This window comes from Hylaeus anthracinus, unplaced genomic scaffold (genome assembly GCF_026225885.1).
Source record: "Hylaeus anthracinus isolate JK02 unplaced genomic scaffold, UHH_iyHylAnth1.0_haploid 4, whole genome shotgun sequence".
NCBI lineage: Eukaryota > Metazoa > Arthropoda > Insecta > Hymenoptera > Colletidae > Hylaeus > Hylaeus anthracinus.
In genome coordinates, this window is record NW_026535289.1 from 6545853 (window position 1) to 6568380 (window position 22528).

Sequence of the window (22528 nt, forward strand, 5' to 3'; positions counted from 1 at the left end):
ATTCGTATAATGTTCATGCCCACTCTTCACAACGCGAAATTAAACTAATCGGATGAATAGTGGAATATTATCTTTACATTGTACGATCATTTCGATCTACTTTGGTGTATGGAGAGATCAGCAGCGGCCCTGGAAATGGGAAAACAAATCGTCCCGGAGATGCGTCAAGATTTTAAGCAAACACGTGGTCGCGTCTGCACGTTCGTACCGTGGACACGCAACACAGCACGAGCCACGTATTTTAAAAAGGCCACGCGCGTTTGCTCTGTCTCGAAGACCACTTCACGGCCACGTATATACTCCAGAAGAGGAGTCTAGCTCCGAGAACTCTCCTCCCGATTTAGCCGGACGTGTCGCGGCGTCTACTCGCCTTGAGAAGGTCTTCCTTCAAGGTTGAAAAGTCTAACGACCGACGACGGCAGGTAAACGCGCTGATCGAGATGGACGAGTGGCAAATAGGATCGATCGTGCAAATACGTCTTCCCGAACCTTTGTGTTCAAACTTGACGAAGTTCTAATCGTTGAAACACTCGTGCACCTTACATTTTACCACTGACAATTTAACAAACACTCTTAGGTCTGTATGGGAGTAAACACCGACGAAGAAAAGGAAAAAAGAACTTACGAAGAAATTATTTTCTGTGGAAATATATAAATGGGATGTTGCATAGGAGCTCTGAAAACTCTATCGTGATGCCTGCCAACACCATCTCAGAAATCCTCGCGTTTAGGGGTCCCATGTAGCGACCCGCTAACGAAGACGCCAAGCCGTTTCACCGAGGTATTAATCCTGAATGATGACACTAGCCGTGCTTAATACGCTCTAATGTAATCGACTCGACTGGAATCGACTCTCGAAACGAGTGAGGAAGAATACGAATAATTTGTCGGAGCTGGTCGACTTTGGTAGTATATCAAGAACCACTTTTCCGCGATGGTATCTCCTGGCAGGCAGGGAAAAAAGGACGAGGCACTTGGGCAACTCGTGTAGAAGACAAGAGCAAGTGGAAAGCGTAGGCGGGGCGCATACCAGAGGCACCTGCTCATTTACTTTGCGGCGGTCGGTCGGTTGGCAGTCCATGGTAGGGGATCCTCATTAGGGATCGCCCCTACCAACTATCGTCACTACTACCAACCTATCGTGTTTCTACACGCGACGACTAACAAGTGAACGAGGCCTCGCCGCTGCCGCCACCAGCATTTTCCTTCGTTTCTCTCGAAGATCAATTTATTGCACCTGTAGCCGACTGTGCGTCGGTAGTGGGCAGTTTTCGGAAAAAAACTTGCACAAGTTACGCCTACGCTAATGATATTTATTTTCATTCCCATTTTATATTTTAAATTTTCATTGCAAATAAGAAAACTTATATTCTGGCACAGTGGTATTCCAACTTTGTTTTACTCGCGTATTCCAAGTCTCGAGATTTTATGAAAATGTAATAAAAAGTCATGTCAGCTTTAATTCCAAATCGGAGGACCTTTTTAACGAATCCCTTCGCGGTATTCTTGAGAGAGACAACGGGTGGGAGTTTGACGAGTCTTATCGGTACCGTTCAAAAAGAAGACACAAGTGTCCGAGGGGAGTGACTGTGTAGTTACAAGATCGTTAATGACCGAAGATCGTATCAATTGTCAACCGTGAAGATTGCGAGCAACAGCCGTGGTCGGCCGTAAAGATCGAAAGGTACCGTGATTGATCTCGCTTTTTACGACAGACCGCCTGTTACTTTGGAGATTTCGAGCAACATCGGGTACATGGTGCTTGTCGAGTGAGTTCCTGCTTCGAAAGGTTTCGTTCGAGCGATCTTGGTGGAAGCAAAAATGGAGCAAGAAATAATTCTTTCTTTCTTTATTTTATAAGCATATGTAATCTGTTTTATATAGATTATTGCATCTATTGATCTAGTCTTGCTTGCTACAAATCACTAGTCTTGCACATGTGTTTTTTTTTGTATCACATTTACATTCGTTTTCATTAATCCTTAATTTCTTACATTACAGTCCTTTACATATCGGTTGGGGCCCACTGGCCCCCCTCTTTAGCTGGGATACCTCGGGTCCGCTAAGCCCGTACTGTAGCTACATTTACAATGAAACCTAGCTACAGCCCCTGAGGATGAACTAATTCTTTAACTTAACGACAGAATGTGTTGCTAATCCCTGCAATGGATTAAAATCAACGAATCGAAACAAATCGATGACCAATAGAGACGAAGGAAAAAGGAAACGATTCCACGACTGGTTTCCACGAGCGTTCGTGTCTCCTATTCGTTACCACCTGTTGCTGGCTCCGCTCGTGGGACCCCTATCGTCGCGATTTCTCCGTGAAACCGCGTAAATCGAGTTTTTTGTCGAGTTTCGTGACTATGGGAGGCCAAAGACTAACGCACACATAATTTGAAAACTGTCGGATTCTAGACCCACGTTTAATAAGACTTTCTCGGATTTAAGAATGAACTTGGTCGAACGAACAAACGTCCTTATCGTCCGAGAGGAGTCGGTACGTTTCTTTTCGACGCGTTCGACCCCGTGGCACAAAACCCGTCCTACCTTCGAATGTTTCAACACCTAAAGAGATTTACGAGGCGGCAAAAGGAAGGCAGAGAAGGGACGAGGAGAAAGATTAAAGGTGCTTCTGAAGGAGGAAGCAAGAGAGGGGGAGAGAAATAGTGAAACCGCAGCCACCCTCCACGGGCATGGGCGTGCGCCGCAGGACCCCATGGGTCCCCCGTGTAAGATCTTACATAAAGATCGTCGTCCGTACACAATAATGGCCTGGGCTGCCTGTCCTGTCGCCCGTATTCCCCATAACCTCGTCGACGACCGTTATGACGAGGCTTGGGCTGTTGCAGCTTGCCGTGTAAACCGAGCATGTGTGCGCCTGTACGCGCCTTTTAGACTCGCGGCTGCCTTGCACGTATCCGCGAAACAATGGCGCGGGAATAACCAAAGCCGTGGGGGTGCGATGTAACCCTCTGGTGTCTCTATTTGTTCTCTTTCGTTCGGATACATAATGGAGCGGGAGTTATATTAAGTTACTGCCTCGTGGGCATCTTTGAGAACTCGGGGAGTCTTTCAGTGACGCCGCCCAGGGACTCCGAATCGCTACTCCAAAATTGTACAGGGTTGACTTGTTGAACAGCAATTCGTTGAACTTTACCCTCTCACCTTGACTCCTCCGTGAACAGTGATTCTCAACTTTTTGTTTACTTGTACTTCTTTCAGAGGTTTATTTATCTCTGGAGACTTCTGTAAGTTGGTTGAAGTAGTAGTACCCTCTGTTATTTCTGATTAGACTATCAGAACAAAATAACTTACCAGCGTTAGAGTTTCATCTCGAAGTCATCCTCTTGTGCCTAATTCGTAACGATGACCGAGGTAAGATATGAGAGTTAACTCTTGGGGTTCCGATGTCTACTGGGTATAAGTACCACGCGAAAATTGGATTAATAGCATCGCTGTTAAAAGTATGATGTCCCTACCATCGTGAACATCACGCAGGGGCAATCTTTAACTCCGTGCAGAATTTCCACGCGATCAAAGCCCGTTTTTTTTTTTTTTTTTTTTTTTGGCCATCGAAGGCGTCCTGCGGCGTAACGAAATTCGTTGACGGAATTGACACGTAATTGCACGCTACACTCTGATTCCGCGACTCATAATACACCCTTATTATTAACGATTGCCCGCGGCATCGTTTTCGATGGTTTCGCAACCGGAGAGTCTCCCTTTCAGCGCAACGGGCACAAAACGCGTCTCTCAAAAGAGTTTCGCGATCCTTTCGAGCCGTCGTCAAAAGAAGCTGAGGCATCAAAGGGAACGTAAATTGTTCTGCCGTTGCCTTACCCGCGGTAACATCCAATAAATGTTATTATCGGTGACTTTCAGGGGCGGAGCCTTGCATAATAGAAACATAATGCTGTCCAGAAGCAGAGACGGGTGAAATTCTTATTTAGATAACAACCTCGAGTAACGAATAAAAGATAAACTTTTCATTCGTCGCTGGTTAGATTTCAAACTACTCTTATAAGTATTATAGGTATTTTACTTAAATAAAAATGAAAAGTTGCCTCTTTAGAACAGACGTTTCGTCTAAACTTCCTCTTAGGAACACGCCTCCGGGAAAGACGGTTGTAATGATTTTAACGTAATTCTAAAGAGGTCATAGGTTCTTTGGTTCGATCTTCGTCAACCTTCCGCTTCGAAAAGCCTTCAGAAGCTCGTGCTCCTCCTTGTAACGGACAATGGTCACTGCCATCGGTGTTCGTTACAATTTCGGGGCGTGTTAGCATTGTACCGATTTTAAATGGGGCAAACACTATCGGCGGGTGGCCGAGTCTTACAAAGCTTCCCTCTTGCTCGCCCCCGTCCGAAGAAAAGTCAGAGACGCTGCGAAACCAATGTTCCGCGGCGTACTCTTTCAGAAGACGCTCGTAAATGGGGTCCCGTGGACTCTGAAGGGCGTGTAAACGGCCTAACTATCCGAAACTTCCTGTGATTTATGTACACGAAGGAGCGTGAAACCGTTTGCCACTGACAAATTACCCGCTTAGTATGTGGCTACCGATGCTGTACAGCGAGCGTCGAGGCTTCGCTCGAAAGCTCGGACAGTCGATGTTTTCTAATATACTCCGTAACTCGAGTTCATTGACTTTTGACGAATAGGAAGAAAGTGGTTTAGCTGTAAGTTTTTATTTCTTAATAGATCAAAGACTATTTCCTAGAATAATTCAAAAGAAAACCAACGAGTATGTTTCACCATCAAGTAATATGGAATAACATGTACATATGCTTATGTACATATGTAACCACTTTCTCTGAAATTTCAAACTCCGATTCGAGCTCCGATTTGCCATGTTCTGGCGCGTTTCGCTCTAATTGCCTGTCTGAATTCGAGAATCAAAAGCCAGAACTTCGGAGGACAGACGTTATAACTTCCTGATGCCTGACGCGATAAAAAAGTGAGAAGGCTGCGAGGGGAGGGTGAAAAGGAGACGGAGAAGACGGCTGAATCGTCGAGCTCTTGGATTGAACTCGGGTCACAAAGAAGCCTGCATCGTCACGGTCTGAATAGCCACGGCAAGGAGGTTGGATTAGGTTAGGTTAAGTTACGAGGGTGGTTCCCCTCCACGGTGGCTTGAATGGGGCACGTGCTACCGACGTCGTAATCTTTTGGACTACCAGGACCTTCCGACTGTCAATCTCTCTCTCCGTTTGTCTGTCTGCTCGACCATCTTCCGTCTCCCCGTGCGGATCTAGGTCTCGAAACATCTACGATACTCGCCGAGGTTTCTTTGGACGCGGATGGCAGCTGCGCCTAGGATGATCGAATTTGCAAGTCTGCCCTATCGCGCGTGCCCCCAACGTGTCCCTCTTGGCTCTGGATTCGTTCAGATAGCAAAAAGTTAGTCCGTTGATCGTGATTCTAGGGTTCGTAGTTAAGTACGGTTGCAGAAGCTGATCAACGAACTGGGAACCAGATAGAAACAATCCCTAGAGAGGCGAAAAGAAAGTTTTACAAGATTTACCAATGTAGGAAGATCCGATGACATTGCAGATTCTATTGAATTCTAGTGACCTAACGTACCTTCAAATTTCCTAAACTCGCTTCTAAAGTAGAAATTCGTATTATGACGAAACTCGAACGATGCTCGAACGAAGCTCGATGGCCCACGCAAGACGATCCTCGAACGCGGAACAATAGGCCAGGGTGATTGTAGAATCGAGCCAGACGAGAGACCACGAAGAGTGTAGGAGAAAAGAGTCGAAGGGGTCTCGCGTGTCGAGATGTAAATGCGCGCGCGCTATGCATCTGGCTCTCTAGGGTACAGTGTACACGTACACGGGTCGCGTCGTCGCACGCTATTTACACGCCCGACCCGTGTACGTTGACTCGAGGCGTTGGTGTCAGAGGTGGACAAAATTTTACTCGAGTAAAGAGACAATTGATGAGCCCAACGTATAGGAATTTGCTTACAACGTTTATTTGGTTGATTTGGTAAATTCTTAATTGTCGATTTATACTCGAAATAGCCGTATTGTCGCTCGTAGTGCCAGTGCAGACACAGCATTGGTCGAGAAACAGGAAACTGGTATCGGAGACGTATCTAGCCGCGTGATCCACGTGTTCCGTACGCGCGGCTGTTATTAACCAATTTTTAAAAGGGGCGATTTCCCGAAGTAATTATTCGCTTCAGAATGCCTGGTAGCCGTGCCATAATTTAGCCGGTGTTGCATGCAAAATCAGAGACGCGCGTGCGTAAGCTAGTCCCAAGCGAACGACTTTGGGCACGCGAGACCATCCCGCCTGTTACATATACAGGCGAGAATCGTAATAAATGCTGCGAGCACGACGGTCAGTAACTACAGTTGCTATGCCACCGGAATACCAACCGGGGTTACAGTGTTACCGCGCGATGTCAGGACGCTTGGAATCTCTTTACGACGGTAACACGCTGACCGCTTCTCGACGTATTTTAATGCCGTTGTAACTGTCCTGTCGCAATGGACATCCTGCTGCGATCCAAGGATCAACCTCGGGATTACTCGGTCAATCTTGGTCAGGTTGAAGAAACGGAACCGGTGGCGTCGTCTCGTCGCGCATATGCTTAGGCACTGTCACCTTGCTGATCGAAATAAGTTAATTAACGGGGTTAACGCACTCCCCTGCGCCGTGATCATGGTACAGCTTATTACAAGCCCGCTCCTTCCTCCGCGGTGTAGCAGATTAATCGGACTCTTTACTAGCAAGGTAATAATACATGCTCGTTAATGGAAGGCAATAATTATGTTTCCGCGCAAAATAAAAGCACGTGGCTGGACGCAGTTCGGAGAAAACCGCGGTACGCGTTGGACGAGAAGGAAGTGATCGTTCCTGCGACCTGACTGGGCTCGGAGATGATAAACAAAGCGACCACGCGAATTTTATCCCCATCGTTTCGAATAAATAAACAACGGGCGTTAAAATTAAAATTCAATTTAAATAAATGATGGAGAACAAGTTTTTACCGTTGATGATGCTTAGCCAGGTTCATTCTCAAGTCATGTATCTGCGCATTCTTCTCATCGTATTACGTATTGTATAATGAAAATAGAGAAGAAAATTGTAGAAATCATTGACTCGTTTCTGTCGCGCGACGTTCCGCGGATATGTACTTGCTGTGTTCGCCGATTACGTAAACCCCTGAATCGCGCGCACACGTGAATTATGAAAGTATCGTTGTTATGCGTTAACCATGGCGCACATATCAGCATTGTCGAGTCTTTTACCTTCTTTTTTTCTGCTCAGGACACCCGTACCACTTGATTTACACGGCGCATGCTCGTTTGTTTTAATGTCTCAGCCCGTGTTCGTTGTTTTACAGTCGACCACTTAATAAACTGTCTCAAGATTTTCCCAACGTTTAACATACAACGCAAACACGCGTATATCTTTCTTTTGCTTTGGGTCGAAAATGTCAACATCGCGCATATCCGGAGCCGGGACACAAGAAAGATATGTATACAGAGAGATAGAGATAGAGATAGAGATAGAGATAGAGAGAGAGAGAGAGAGTTCAACAACAAATCGGCCGCGATATATAGTTTTACGACAAAGGTAACGGTAGTACTTTAAACATAATTACTGCACCGATGGCCACGATTAATGCTATTGCCGGTATTAATTATTTTCTCAGTAGCTTATTAGATATTTTTATTGCTGCTCGTTAAACTTGTTCTCGGTAGTTACGTTCCCCGTAAATGATATCACCATAGAGGCATTCTCTTCTCTCTCCGCGGACCGAATATGCGTTTTGCGAAAACGCGCCGTAAAGTTAACGCTCTTATCTTGCTGACAGCTTTACGTTTGCCCCGGGTCTCTACCGCGGGGGGTTGCGTGGAATGTAATAGAACAAAGAGTGATTTAATTACCGACGCGGAAAGAAGCACGTGAATAAGTATCGGCGATGGAAAGTAAGATACCGGCGACGACCGTGCCGGTAATTAGCGATCCCCGATAAGCAAAACAACCGTTCGTCTTAATGACGACTTTACTCGTTAAGCCTAGCATTCCACCCCCGTCTCGAAGCAATTAGTACGGCTACGTCTTCCGATACCCGGGCTAGATAAACGACTGACGCATTCAACGGCGCTTACACGTCGACGACAATGTTTCACGTGGGTTTACAACGTTTCGACGTAACGCTGAAACGACGTCTCCTAAACACGCACTGTTTTATAGACTCCGCTTTGTAACGAGTTAATCGAGAAGCGATACGTTATACCGTAAAAACAAACGGAGAACGTTTTTCAATTCAATCCCGTTTTAAAAATAAAATATATAGGACTTCTCGGGTACTCTTCGAGATAAATACATGCGAAAGTGTGACTATTCTTGGTATGTACATATCGAAAAGCACTAAACGGAATGCTTTTCGATATTAACAAAAGTCAGACCTTCGCGTATACTTTCTACACATTTAGAACAAAAACAGAAGACGCTACTATTGTTGTTCGATAATAAATGGGCTCGAGTCTATAATTTTGCTCTGCTTCAATGTTCTATACTTATCGATGGCACTTTCAATGTTTACCGAAGGAGACGATTGAGACATCGCCACGAGCAGAGACCGAACGCTTATTCGCGAGAATCAGCGAAATGAAATGTAGCTTACGACAATACAATGTGAAGGAAACAGAAACAAATGACGCTCGATTGATGTCTAGACCGTTAGATAATCGACGAATCGTGATTCGAGTTGTAGAGGTCAATTTATATAAATTCGAGTTGTAGATGCCAAGTGGCTGTACGCGTAGCTTCGAGTCGACTTCTGTTTATTTTTCGAGTTATCGAGGATTTACGAAGGGAAAGGAATAAAGCTTTGCCTTATAGAGGTACGACTGTACCTACAACCAGAGAGAATATGCCTGAGCGTATCGTCACCGCATGTAATCGAATAACTTCTGAGACACTACAAGCGGTGCGCCATTCGTTACAACATCGAGTTGTAAAATGCATCAAACACTAAAAATGGCGATGCTTCGGGGCACTCGTTGCAAACAATAATAAATTTGTGTCGACATTTAGCGATAGAAGATAAATTTGTTCGTATCGTTGATTATACTTTAACCTAAGATATCATTCCTTAAAGTGTTCGCAACGTTAATACCGAGAGTATTAGTATCTTAATACATAGCTACAGGCTCCACGTAAATTTCTCTTTCATCATTTTTATACAAATTTATGGCTACCATAAGCACGAGAGGCTTACTCCAAAAAGTCCAACCTGCGATAGTACTCGTAACGACACGCGAATACCAATTTCGATGCTCCACAATTATGTTAAACGTACAGGATTACAGATTCCAAGGATTTTCGATAGAATACGAACGTTGGTATACCTCACCTCTCGTGCAGACGGCAGCGTGAATCTGCTTGTCGACGGTCGTTCAATCGTGGCGACGAAAGACGCGCTCGACCAGGCACCCGTCACTTCTAGCACTCCACTTCACTCGTTTCATCAAACTTGTTTGCGTCTTTTGTTCTCGCTTGAGCACTCAGGAATTTCCTCGTCAGGAGTTCGTCCAGCAACACGTGGGAATCACCTCGTGCTTTTATTAAATGCTTCGATTCGACTGCATTAAAGTCACTTTCGAACTCTCGACGTGCTCGCGATCTTCCGCGAACACCGGAATACCCAGGCGTGCCAGATTCTAATCGAAATCCCACCTCATCGCTGTCAAAGTTCTCATAATATTATCGGTCACCATGTCATGGAACGTTCCGGCCAGCGAGCAAGCACGATCCGTGGAATTCTATTGACTAGCGGCACGCGACACAGCACCGACGCCTTCCAGCAGCTATTCAAACTTTCTTTGTCGTTACTGTTGTCGCTATCGTCCTTCAATCATAAATCGCTATCGTCCTTCAATCATAAATCGCTATCGTCCTCTTCCGTGCTGAAGCGAAGGCATTCTCGACTCGCTTTTCGTATCTCTCTTCTTGTTCTCCACAGACACTTACGACTGCAAGTTCACCCTTTACGAATCTTCTCTCGTGACCTGTCCGTTCGGAGAGTCGATGAGGACACCCTGCTCCGTTTCAAGGCACAAGTATCCTACACTTACTGCTCTTTTTCTAGATCTCCATAGATCCTTAGAACGTCTCCATAGAACGAACGATTCTTATCTCGTGAACTATTTTCGTTTAACAACTAGATTCACTCTGCATCACTTCTCTGTTCTCGAAGACTCTTCCCAGGGATCCCCCACGTCCACAATGTTGCTTGTTCCAGCACGTAGCCAAAGCACCCCTAGTAAATATGCCGATGAACTGTTGCGCATGAGAATCTCGGAACGAAAGCACCCTGAGCTTACTTTCAATATGACCTTCTTTCTCCTGACCAATATGATCACTTCCTACCGATACTTCGCGTCCACAAGTTACTCGTCCGAATCGAATCACATTCAATTTCTAGTTTCACACAGGAGCACCCTCTTTCGTCCCAAGAACGTCCCTCCTTTAGTTCTTCGCGTTTCGCGATGCCGCTAGTCCACGTTGAACCGAGTCAAGCCCTCGTGATTTCCGCGGCAAGTTCGATGGGAACCGTTCCACCCTCGTGGCACTCCGAAAACCACGACTGAAAGAAACGGGCCGCAACAGGTGAGAGAGACGCGGAGTGACGGAACGTGGCAGGAAAAGGAAGACGAACGGAGCTAGAGGAGAGAAGGAGAAGGGCAACGATGACGATGGCGTAACACCGCGCGTAGTAGCGGACAGTCGGCAACTAAAGCCCTGAGGAGAGTCACCTCTCTCTCCTTCGTCTCTTCTCTCGTCCGCTCCTCTGTGCGTGTCTCTCTTTCCACCGCACGTGTGGCCGCCAACACACGAGTGCGTGCGTGCACCTCGAAACACGTACGACGTTCCTTCGCCCCCTCCCCTGGCTCTCTGGTGTACCCTCGGCTTGCTCTGCTACTCCACTCTTCGGTCTTCCTTCGTCTCCCTCCCTCCCTCCCACCCTCCCTCCCCCCCGCCCTTAACCCACCTACAGAACCCTCCCCCTTTTTTTCCTTTCTTTCCCGCCAGCGACGTCATCCTCGTCCCTCCCGGCCAAGGAACACCACGCACCAACTGCAACCGCTCCGCAGATGCACATTGACTCGTTTCCCCACAGGCGTACGTGTGTGCGTTTCGCCGATTGCGCGTCGGTGTGTGCCGGGTACGTGGGGTAGGAGGAGTGGGAGGTAGGACACGCGACACGCGAGCCTTTGGTGGGGGGAGAGAGAGGGTCAACGGAAGAGGGGATGACCTCCCCTCGTTCCTCTAGACCCCTACTCCGTCGAGTGTTTCGCGCGGGGCAACTCTTCTCCGCACCCGCTTATCCTGTGCTCGACGATTCTCCGACGTTCGTTCGTTTTTCACTGAACGTTCGCCGCGGTTTTCCGCGATTTCCCAATGATCGCGGCGCCAGAAATGACAACAGAAAAATACGAATACGTATACACTGACGTCCAAAGGCGCGGTTTAACGTTACATTTAAGAAATGAAATAAATTGTAACAAAACATCATCACTATTCTACAACAGATAAAGTTATCATAATATCTATACGAAGGAGCTCTGTAATAGCTAAGCCTCATTGAACTCTATCAAACTATACGTGAAAGTTGTTGATTTCATAGTTGTTTGAAGAACAGTGATAACGTTTATGAAATATGATTGTTCATATTATCGCAGAAAAAATGGGACTATCCACAAATATTGTAACCTCGCTAAAGACTACGATACATTTAAATTTCAGCAAAATCACTTACCACTTTGATTTTACAATCCTGATCTTCCACGGGATACGTTAGTTCAACCATTTTGGAACCATGTTGAGGTCGGAAGGAATTCTCACGACGAACTATCCAGAAATGTCACTCTCGATACAACAGCAAATCGCGTATCGAGTTTTAGAACTGCCACTATCCTCAACGCGAAGAACTAGAACACTCGTCTCCGTAAAATCGATGGATAGGTTATTTTCAGTTTTCCACGGTCCTTCAACCATCAACCCTTCGTTCTGCAATGTCCTGCACCCACGTGAAAATAGTCCGATTCGAACAACACGTTTCCACTGAACGTAATGCACAAACGATACTGTGTTCTCGGGTATGGTACCCCAACGAATCAGTAAATTTAGGGGATGAAGTATGCGCGCGTCACCGATGGTCTACGCAAGAAGCGACTACGTAGTAGCAATGATTATCGTCGACGGATACTGCGTCTCCAGTTTGCAAAACTCGCCCCCTGAAGGGACCGTGGAAGAGGGGTGGCGAGGCGGTCTCTCCCTTCTGATTCCCACGCCGCGTTGTGATTCCTCTCCTCCCCTTTTCTTCTCCACCTCCTCCGCTTCCTCATTGACGTCACCGACGCGGACTCCTCCCTTACGAAAGGTACCCTCAGCATGAGGAGCAACTACCCCCGGTTTCCTTTCTCTCGTCCTCCGCCTCTCGCTCACCTTGTCGTGCCTCGGTAATAGTTCCGCCACCCCTGTTCGAACGAGGGTTGATCGAAGCGCGTTATTTCGTTGCACCCGCAGCCGCGCTCGAGTCGATGGATATGCAACTGGTTGCATTGCAGCGCACACGTTGCGTCGCGATGAACACTCGCTGCCAATATTGCGCAATCGCTGAATCACTATTCAAAGACCAAGGGACGGTGAGAAATTTCCGTGGCAAAAGCAGTCAACTGGTTCTCAAATTCTGAAGGCAATTTTCGTCTAAATTAATGAAAACTCCTACCCTCGAGGGTATGTAACTTTTGAACAACATCGAAGACAGCCAAAATGATGACGACCCCCTCCCCCCTACATTTTAACACAGACGGTATCATGAACCACGTTCGAGCAACCCTCGCTCGGGTGCGTAATTCGTTGATTCGGTAATTTTTTAGCGGAACGTAAGACACGAGCAATTCCAATCTACACATCTCGAGAGGACGGTATCTCGAGAGCACGCGGTCCCGTGTGATTAATTCACGCGGAAGACGCTCGCGATTGCTATGCACACGAGCTCCGCGTGGCAGACCAGCGATGGAATGCAAACGAGCGAACGAGAAGTCGATGGGCCCGAAGGGATAAAAATTGAGCGGGGAAATAAGTTGCCTGGAAGGGTGGAGGATGAAAATAAAAGCGCGAGGCGTTATATTCGACCGATCGGTCCTGGGCGTGAGCGCGCTGTCAGCCGCGGCTGTGCAACGATGTTTTAATTAATGTATTGATAGCGACCGAGTACGGATATATCGAGGTTTCTTCGAGCCGATATATATACATCGACATATATATATACAGCGGGGCTTCGTTAATAATTAGGAACCACGCAGGTTTCGTGGCAGGACGATTTCCTCGGACCAGCCGGCTCTGTGAACAACGTTTTGCGCTTATTTTTGTGTACATTTCATTTCGATAAGCAACGACTACCAACTCAATTCTCCGCGCAGCTTCGATAACATCGCGTACAAAATTTAATTGAACATAGCTGAAGAAGTATACATATGACATGCGTATAATCGAATAATTATGTTATGAAAATATAATATTAGATGGGACGGAACTACAAAAGAAATCCAAATTCACGGGAAAAACACGATTAAAACTATCACGAATTAATAACTCGTTTTAAACTAAATGTACAATACTATGCAAAGGTGAACTATTTAGTTATTGCTATAAGAGTAAGCATTTGTTCTACCTATTAACGATTCTAAAGAGAAAAGCCAAGTCAATTTACTGTTTCCCCTCCTTCGTCTCTTTCGAACGCAAAACAGCCGCCGCTACGACGAGTCGGCACGAGTCCGATTAATTATACCGGAGTAAATATAATATGTTAATCGAACGTATATTGCAGGTGGTAATTGACTGGTCGATAGCGGTCGTTTCACGAAACGCTACAGCGTAGCACGCGATCGGCACGCGATGATCACTCGAGGAGTTGTCGAATTTCGTGTAAGGATCGCCCCGTTGCTCTCGGACGCGCCACAGCACACAGGTTCGTGAGAGAATTCACGATATTGATTCGACGAGTTTTTATTAGCCTCGTGAATGTCTCGACGAATAAAACTTACGCTTCGATGGGGACCGAGGACCGCGTTTAACGCTTCTATAGTCGCACGGGGGGCCTAGTAGACCCTCGAAATTTTGTTTTCAGTGAAAAATCATTGTATACATCTTGAACTCTGTATCTGCAAGTTACGTTAAAATTAATAAAATTGGAAACGTGGCGACCATTATTATCCAAATAAAGAATACACCATTTCTCTGTTCGTCGCGGAAACCGGTGCATGTCGATCAAAGGAAAGGTTTAAACGAGTCGTTCGAGCGATTTATAAATAAATGCCGATAAGCAGGGATTATCGTTATTTGCGTAACTATCGGTGTGGGCGTCTCAGACGTTGTTCGTTGATCGCGGTGCTCACTCGTCGACATGTCAATATCCCCTCGTCCCTCTCTTTATTAAACCATTCTCGCAGTGAGTCATCCATTTTAGAAAATAAAATTTTAAATAAAATAAAAACATAGAAGACTACATCGTAATGATTTCCTGGAAATATATACGTAAGAAAATTGGCTCCTTTTTATCCGTTTACTTTCAGTGAATGGAAACTTGATCGCATAGAATGCACGACATCCGACATGACATCGCCGATAAAGCTCCGGTCTTAATTATACGTTAAAACCCATCGTAAACAACTCGTGATTCAAACGTTCATCTTATTTGCGTCGATAATCGATCGGATTGGCGCGATGCATCGTCACGATATCTGTTGTTCCGCGTCAGCCACCCGCCGCGAAAACACTCGCTCGCTCGCTCGAGAACGACAGGTAGAGACTTACACCATGGGCAAAATTTTATTCGAGTCATAGATAACGAGTGATAACACTATAGGATTTTATTCGTTTCAACAGTTATATTGCTTTATACTCGAACTGAAAAAATCAACGAGAGTTTTGTACGGAGAAAAGTCGATAAATCGAATAAATCCTAACTTTGATAGCGTCGAAGAGAAAAGTTTCACAATCGTTGTTTCGAACATCAAGATCGCGCTATCTCTCGACAACGCGTCGATCGAAAACACTTGTTCGTCGTCATAGTTATCGCCGTTCTATTTCCATCGATGTCACCGTGACGGTACCACGACTTCCCCGAGAAAATTCTATGAAAAATGAAGCGTCGGTGGCTTAGAGTAAACACGCATCGTTTCAGCAAATATTTTGCATTCACCCGATGACCCGCGACGACCCAGACCCACGATTCAAACGATCTCCTCTGTATCTCCTCGCGGCAGACCGAGCTCCGATTTTCGGCGAGTAAAAAATTTTTCCTCCGCGATACGTCCGATGTTTGCATTTTATCGTGCGTGGGCGTAACGTTTGCTCGCGATAAGGAGAAGCGAATTTCGTAAATAACGCGTTGAGTTTGTCGAGCAAAGAGCTTCGAGGGAGAGACAAGAACGCTCCGTCCAAGATATGGGTTAAGATTCTGTAAACTACGCCGAGTTACACCTTCAAGAAGAAGGTGAATATTAATTTCGCACTTTTGGAAAATCGAATGTTTTCTTTTTCGTACTAAACTAAAATTGATTCGAATTTATTCGTGCTCCGACTCTTTGTCTTAGTCATCGTCGGAAACCTATGAAATTCGACTCCAATTCTAACTGGCACTGGCGTGGAGAACGAAACGAGGTCGAAATAGTCGCAGCAGTTCAATGAAATTAATACGAGGTTCTCCTCGTAGCCAGGGCCCAAAAGCCTTGGTCGGAGATGTTCGGAATGCTTCTAACTAAGGGTCTACTAACTTTAAATCCGATAATGAATGTAATCAGTGGAAATAACATGGAATCTACGCTGGTTCCAGCCGGGGTCGTGGCTGCACCCAGGTATATACAATTCTCTGACCACAGCGTGACTAATAATTATACTTGCTGAGGGACCCTCGTCTCCTACGCCGTCGAGCGTTAGGGCCACGCAGACGAAACGTAGAAACGATGACTTTCCGTACACTTCGAGAACCATCATTCTTCCCCTATCCTCGGCTAACACCTCAAGATATGCTTAGCGTTGGATTCTACTCGCCGTAGACAAAACTAGCTGTATATCTATCGAATACATACTTTTAGAAACAGAGGTGTTCTACCTCACACGTTTTGATACGTGGCAACCTTGGTCCAGATGCAACCTAAATTTTATTGCTCGAAGCATCCAAGGTGTCCCGAAGACTCGGACAAACGAGTCCGTGCTGTAACTGTTATTAGTCCACCGTGTATAATGGGTAGCGCTGTCGGGAGTAGCGGTAGTCTTAACTGAATTATTGTTTCAGTTAACATCGAGCATTCATCATAGATGCGTGCGCTCGCGAAGAAACACGCGTCCCGCCCAGGGAGCGGGTTCGCGAAAGCGTGGAGCATTCATCTTCCGTCGCTGTCGCGTTGTCGAGCCGCGACCAACGACACTGTGTAATCTTCCTATTGCGCTCGCGAATACACGCTGGGGCAGAGAAAGAGAGGAAGAGTCCGCGGAACCAACCGTGCGCCGCGCGTTGCATGGCAGGCACGCGTGAAATCCATAGAATAGTCCTCGTAGCAGACGCCGCTGCGAACGTCGACGGAATATTAATAATCTAATTTGCCCGTTATAAACAAATGAACCTGTCCTCCGTGTCACCCGGTCGCAGTTTCGCTCGTCGACACCGTGAATAGAAGTCTTCCTCGACGGATACGAGGACAGATTTCCCTTTTGCTTTTCTCCGACGAGGATTTCTACGAGTTCTAAGGCCAATTCCGCGCGCCAAGCGTATTCCTTAAACTCGTTGCGTCGACTCTCGCGACCCAGCGAATTATGGATGAGTGAAATTCGACGGAAGCGATTCGAACACGTTCGAAAGTAAGGCTCTGGACTACGTAACGCCTGTTTTCAAACACGTTCGTCCCGGGTCGTCATACTTCCAAGCTTCGAGGATCTGTACGCTTCCTCGATGCTCGAAACTATCGAACACCTAATGAATTCATTTCATTAGGAAAGAGAACTTTTAATTTCTTTTTCTAACGTCAGCGAAGCGTGACCCTTTTGAATGATTCGCATTAGAGACTACAGTCGTTTGGTGTTCGTCGAAAATATTCGACTAGTCCCAGACCTATTCGAAAGTCGCGCGATCTTCTCGCGGTTGGTCGTGACCCCGCGGACCCGTTGATTTTAAATTGCGCGGTATCGGCAATCGAAGTACGATGTATCCTTCGTCATGGCTGAAAGTTTATTTCTCATTCGTTTGCTGGCTCTTCGGTTAATTAACCACCGGCGTCAAGGGGGCCGGGTAGTTCTCCTCGACGCGGGAGAAAGGAACGGCCAAGAGCGAGAAGGAGGTCGGTTCCTCGAGTTGCTCGATGATGGCAATTAAATTAAAGCGAGATCTCGCCCCGGCGATAGAGCGACGATTAATCAGCATCGCGACAATTGGACGTTTCATTAACGGGCCGCGATCGTGGCGGCGTAGAAGCTGGAAGTATCTCGAGGCATCTGTATCCACCTGACTCTCGAGCAAATTCATTAAAGGTCTCGATAATTGTGACGTCTCGCAATCCCGGGGACAAACGTATCGACGTTGCCTGTCCGTTAATCCCACACCTGCCGTGTCATTCCATTCGTTTCATTCGATTAATACAAAAAATTAAATTTCGTGACCTCGAAGATAAGCATCAATTTACTCTATTCGATTCTTAGATTTGAATCATCCGCAGCATCTGCGAATTCAATAGATACATTCGTGTTTTCTTTGAATTGATCGGACAAGTGACGGGAGACTAAATTTTCGTTGATACAGAATTGAGAAATATAGAAATCAAACCAAATTTTCGCATTGGTAAAAACACCTTCTTGTATAGCAAACTATAGCATAATTCTAAGTTCTTTAATTATGGGTAACGCAGGTGGGCTCTAAACGTCCCGATTAGTTTTTAATACGACTCAGTCTTCGAAGTGTTAATTTTCTACAAGTCGATGGTGATTAAGGAATGCCGACGTTACACGTTGCGAATTTGTTACACGGTGACTGTCGATATTTCGAACGATCTTCGTGGAACGATAGTGATCGATGATCCTAGGATCTCTCGCACCAGATGTTTCGGAGGCTCGCGCGAACGTATTCGCCGCTAGTCCGCTAGACGTCTGCTTCATTTACTAGTCAAAGTAGGTCCTTGACCGTCTGACTATTCGTCTGGGTCAGAAACGAGTCGCGTCGACGAAAAGCCTGACGGTCGGCGTTAGACAAAATCATATTCAACATTAAAAATGAAATTAAGCGTTCGATAAACGTCGAAATTAGCAAGTAATGTATAATATTCGTGCAGTGACGCAAATAAAATATAAAAAATCGCGGGGAAAGAATTTGATTGTCGTCGATGCGACGATAGTGGATGAGAAACCAAGAGGTTATTCCGTTACCTTCGATAAGATTTATTTAATTCAATTTAATTCCCACAGAAGTAACACCATGCTCCCAATTACCATTGATACTTACAAGAGCAAAAAAAGACAAACGATTACTAATTATGATTAACGATTACCGAATGATCGGACACGATCGGCTCTGAAAGATTACAAATTGCTGATTTATGGTCGAAGATTACAAATGTAGTTTACGATTATTGATTGAGCTGACAATCGCGGGTGATTAATACAGGAGTAATCAGTACCGAACTCCTCCGATGACGTTCTTAATTTTGATACCGTCGCGAACGCGTTATCTAACAACGTGGCCTCCGGGCGAAGATTTAAAGTCAAGGACCTGTGTCTTTTACGATCCTCTCCGAAAAGGAAAAAAAAATTCATGAGACGATAAGCGTCGATGTTACGCCGCGCAATGATGCAAATCACTTCGATAACCTTGACCATCTCTCCGCGTCGAAAGTTGCGATTTTTGAGCGGTCGATGGTCGTCCATTTGCGGAAAACAGGCCCACGGGAGATGTATCCTGCTCGATAGATAGCATCGGGACGGCACGATTTATTGGACAGGAACTGTAGAATTCAAGGTACCGTTCCTCCGATACATGATTATCGGAGGAGCAACATAGTTACCGACACCTGCGATAATTATTGCCCTTTCGCGCGTTGTCGACGCGTCGGCAATTAACCGTTTTCGCGTTGCGGTAATCAACCACGGTTTTAGAGAGCGGCATAATATGCATGAATATTGCGGCTCTGCACCTTCTCTCGCGACATTATACCGTGGTCAAGATCGATCGATCGCACACGGCCACTCGAGCGTGTCGCGCACACTTGATTCTCTTTTTGCTACGGTATTTTTTTACACGGTTTCGATTTAACACGATCCAGAAAAAGAGAACTGTTTCTACCTTTTTGCCCTAACACGCTTTCAAAAAATCGATTTTATCGGAAACGTCTATTATACGTATACTGTCGATATTTGATTCACTTCTGAAAAAAATTGTATAATAGAATTTACGAACTTGTACACGTTAATGCATGATGATTAATATCTTACAACAGTAAATGTTATATACCCGCCGTTGATCATCCGGTACTTTGTCATACCGCAACTTGGGATGTTTAAAATATTCCGTGTTAGAAGTCAATCTAAGAAGTCTCTTATTAACACAACTAACCGATACAGTTAACTGAAATTATGAAATTTTTCTGTAAGATATTAGACATCGTTTTTCGAACCACCCTCGGATTGGAAGGTCGCGCCCTCAATTAGGAAATCGCTACTACACGCGCTAATGCATATCGAGAGGTCAAAGATATACAATGACGCAAATAAAACCGAAATCAGCGGAGAGAGATATTCGAGGACGCATAGAACGGTTTTTGACAGCGATCTCGTCTCGAGTTGAATTTCGGAGTGGGAGGCAATTGCAAACCGACGAATTGCTATGCTCCGTTGTCCGGCATTAGCATCGTTTGCGGAAATCGGACTGCGTCGATCGCCGCGGCCGAATAAATGAATTTAGATTTCTGCGAGCCTATCGAGTGCAGTTTCTACCGTCGGATGGGACCTAGATTCGCTTAGCAACATGCGTGTAACCGCTGTTAGAAAAAAGAGACGCCGACTTGTCGCCCGTCGTGAGGGAAATTAATTGCTTTCAGGAAGGCGGCTAGCGTATCGGCGTTCATTTTCCGCCAGATCTCGTCCGCAGATTTCTATCAACGTGTATAGCATGTTCAATGAAAAGGTACGACACGAGTCCAACGTGATAACCTAATCACATCTTACGTCGGTATCGCTAACCTTCTTCTGCTCGGAATATCCATTTTCCGGCGATCGTATTTAACGCGTCCATTTACGTGTCATGCTATGTGTAGGGCTGCTCAATGCATCGAGCATGAACAAGAGGACGTTTTAAATTTTTAGTTTCGTTGGGTACCGCATTCCTTTAATACTTTGTTTAGATAATAAAATAAAAATTCGATGGATAAGTGTATTCTTGAAGTATCGAAACGAAGTTATTCTTGCACTAACAACGAACTAATAGTTTCGAAAGAATATTGACATTTTAATGGAAATATCGATGTTTCAGGTTGCAATGAACTTCATCGAAAATATTTATTTCTAGAGAATCGAAACGAACTCCCCGAAGTCGACTCCTAGACGGGTTCTAGGTCAGCAGGAGCGACGCACAGAGATAACAAAAAAAAAAAAGAAAGACAACGAGACAAGGAAGAGAGATCGATGCATAAAGAGAGCCTGCGGATCGAGTCTGTTGGATTCTGCATAATTCATTCGGCTGGCCGGTGAATGCATATTACCTCAGGATATCTAGCCGAGCCAAACAGCGGAATCAGGATGCAAGGACCTCTGCTCTGAATATGAGACTGAACCGCCGAATCGTCTGGAGATAGTTCGGTATCGATAAACGCCGGGCTACCGTCGGGCCACCTTGATCAGGATCCAGATCCTAAATCGAAGAGGAACGGCGCTTCTGTGCGCGTAGTCTACGAAACGAATCGTGACAAAATATTCCGCAAGGATTTGCACAATCCTGAATCGAAGACACACGCATACGATATACATTTATGGAGCAGACGCGAACGTCATAGAAGGCTTTGAATTTTGTCAGAAAAATTTGGCGACCTTGGACTACTAGGTTTCGAAGTCACGAAGGATATGGATACGATCGCCTTATTTTTCATGATGTGTATGAAGAATTGATTTTCTAATGTAATTTAAGAATGTAAAAAGAACTTAACCTTTTTTTTCAACTTTGAGCTGAAGTATCATCTGGAATATCAAATATCAATGTACAGGGAGTAAATCTTCGAAGATTATCCGTCGATGTTGCGCCAAAACGTTGCTTCGCGAAAGAAATGAGAGCACAGGGTCCGTTTCCCCTCTGGCACCTCTCAGGGAATGTTTCACGACGAACAGATGACCGCTAGAGAACATCGTTTGGTCTATAAACCGCGACAATAAAGTCTTCCATCTAGAAGAAGCGTTCGATCGATCTACCCGCGAGGGGCGACATTCCGATTACATCTGCTCCACCTGTCTATCGATTTTTCCGGAAGCTAAAGGGAAAGACGAAGAGGAGACTGGTTCGACCGTGGAAGGAAGGTGCGTGCCCATATGGGTGGACCTTCTCCCTCTCCTCCTTCTCCTCTCACGTACGCTTTGAAGGAGCCACCCCGGGCGAACCGGAATCAAGTTCAATTGTCTCGCGGTGGCTTTTGGGCGCGTGAGAAATCGCGAGCAGCTGTTCTACTCCGGCGTGGGGTGGTTCCTTGCAACGATGTGACGTCACGTCACGTTTACTCGTCGTTTACTCGGCCGACTAAGGAGGAGGAGGACCGGGGAACACGTGCTGGTAATGCTTGATTCCCACTAGCGCTCACGGAACGCTCACGCTCGCGACGATCATCGTGCTCGGATCCAAATAGAGCGTTTCTTTTCGGCGCGGATCGGAAATTGAAAAAATTCGGAGATATGCACATGATGGTTTTATCGAGCATGTATAACAAAAATTGGGGATCAACGTTGAATGCATTTTCAACAGATTCGATTATTCCATTACACTTTCTTTCCCATATTCTGTCTTCTTCATCTTCATCTTCATCTTCGATATAAATAAAATCGTAAGTGTCTGCATGTTTGTTCCGACTAATCTCCGGAACTACTGAACCGATTTTAAAAATGTTTTGCAATAATAGAAAGCTACACTGACCCCGAGTAACATAGGCTACGTTTTATTTTGATAAAAGTACGTTTTCTATTTGAAATTTTTAAATTTGTAAATAAAGATCTGGCATCGTTATACTCACAATGACAAATATCGATTGACACATCTGAGTTACGGAAAACAAAAGACAGTCACCTACTGATTTACGAATGAATACGAAGCGGTTGAATGCGAACGACATAAAATAAACAGTATTCCACGCGAGTGAAACCACGGGTCTCCAATAAATCACAGCCAGCTACGACCTGTTTCATGAAATTGGATATAATTCGAATGGAGCAACACGTGTGTTTTGTTTTAGTACTCATGTGTCTACTTTTGTT

General features: G+C 45.5%; 1 protein-coding gene across 1 annotated transcript in view; it reads right to left on the reverse strand.

Moving 5' to 3' along the window:
- The window catches only part of LOC128895057 (uncharacterized), a 58055-nt gene extending 48178 nt beyond the window's left edge, over positions 1-9877 (reverse strand). Inside the window, exon 1 of the transcript XR_008461679.1 lies at positions 9384-9877. The gene's annotated coding sequence lies outside the window, so the exon portion shown is untranslated. The remainder of the gene's footprint in view (positions 1-9383) is intronic.
- Between the last annotated feature and the right edge of the window lie 12651 nt (positions 9878-22528).